Below are 1,897 nucleotides of genomic sequence, written 5' to 3' on the forward strand. Positions count from 1 at the left end.
CCTCTGTTGTGATCCTGGTCAGAGCAGTCAGTGGTGGTAGCCGGGCACCATCTAGCTGTACTGGACTCAGTCTGGTGGAGGCCTTGGTAGAAAGCAGATCTATCTTATTAACAGGCCCTGTGTGTTGTCCACTACGTTACCTTTGAAAAGGAGGACGTGATCATGCGAGAATGAGAAGGGGGTGAATCTTGCGAAGTAGCAATTTCATTCACTCTAAGTGTATGCCTCAGGTGGAGGGTCCCATGCTAAAACGAAGTGTGCCTGGGAGGGACTGTGGTGGTGCACATTGTCCAACTGGAGCACAACTGGTGCTCCACAGGCATTTCTCCTAAATGGTATACACATTTTTTTCTCCTCATTGTCCATCCGCTGTTTCAGAATCTTAGAACCACCAAAATTTAGAGATCAGCTAGTTCAAACCCTCAATTTTAAAGATGAAAGAAATGAAAGTAACTTACTCAAGGTCACTCGCTCATCAGCAGTTGACCTGAGAATAGAATCCAGAGGGTCATATTTAGTTCCCTTGGCTCTCTGTACTATGTTTCTCTCATCCACATTAATCCTTTGTTTGAGCGAGATTAGGATGAACTCAGGGTCTTTGGAGTCATGGAAATCTCAAACTCTGTTATAGCCATGGAATAGAAGGTTATAAAAGTATGTGTTACATAAAACTTGTTAAGAAATGGTCTTGCTATGGGGAAAATTTTTTGCATTGGTCTTAGTCTAGATATATTTTAGAACAAAGCAAGAATCTTTCACTATTGCTTCTAGCCAAATAAGCTTCATAGAAAGTTCATAATTTAAATATATTAAACCATTTGGATCCCATGGTTTCTATTTAAAGATAGACCATAGCAGAATTTCTCACCTGGAACATTTTTGTCTTTGCATTATGGGCACTCACACGACCAGCAATTTTATGTTACTTAATTAACACAGACTTGATATTTCAGGAAAATATTGTTATGCTTCTAATTATCCTCCCACATTCTTGCCTCAGCTTCTTTATTTTTGCTTTTGCCTCTTAGTTTTGCTTGCTTTCTTTAAAATAATAATTGAAAAAACATAAAAATCTTCCATTATGTAAACAAAGATAATTTGTAAGTTTTATAATTGATGCGTCAATGTAAAGGTGTATATGAAATCTTCTTTGAGATTGTGTTTTACTTGTTACCTCAGGGTATGCCACATTATTGTTTAATACTTTCAGTCAAAATAATATTGCCACAGGTTGAGTTCTCTGGAAGCAGGATTGGGCAAAGGAGGAGGACAAACTGCGATGCAAGGACTACAAAGTTTCAGACTGTCTGGTAATAAGCTCTGGAGAAAATATTGCCCACGAGAGTGTCCCTTAATGGCCAAAATGGTGGGTCTTTATACCCGTGCTGGTTCAATCTGGGGAAGGGCTTGACTGAAGGTGAGGTGTCTCTCTGAAGCAGAGGCAGGTCCTGAAGGGGCTGACAGTTGAAGGCTGGTTGCTGACTGCACTCCCCTCATCTGAGAAGCAAGAGCTTCCGTGAAGAGGGATCTGGGTGGTGCATCTCCATGTCTACCACAAGCAGAATAAATACTACTGAACTCAGTGAGGTTTAAAGGACAACTTTGATCTCAAAAATATTAATCTCTTTCAAACATATCTCTTCCCTGCTTAAATGCCTGAAGTGTTCTCCATTCCCATGGGTTAAAGTAATTCCCTAATCTGGCTTTCAAGACACACTGCTGTTGGACTCAAATCTTTGTTTTCAACCTCTCCCTATTCTTCAAGAGAATCCTCTGCTCTAGTCTAGCTGAGTTTTCTCTATCTAGGACATGGGCTCCCCATTCTTACCTCTACCGCTTTATTCAAATGAAACCCCTTTCTGAATATTCTTTACCTGTTGAGGCGTACAGATAAATT

The sequence above is a fragment of the Trichechus manatus genome, unplaced genomic scaffold (genome assembly GCF_000243295.1).
Source record: "Trichechus manatus latirostris isolate Lorelei unplaced genomic scaffold, TriManLat1.0 scaffold00132, whole genome shotgun sequence".
NCBI lineage: Eukaryota > Metazoa > Chordata > Mammalia > Sirenia > Trichechidae > Trichechus > Trichechus manatus.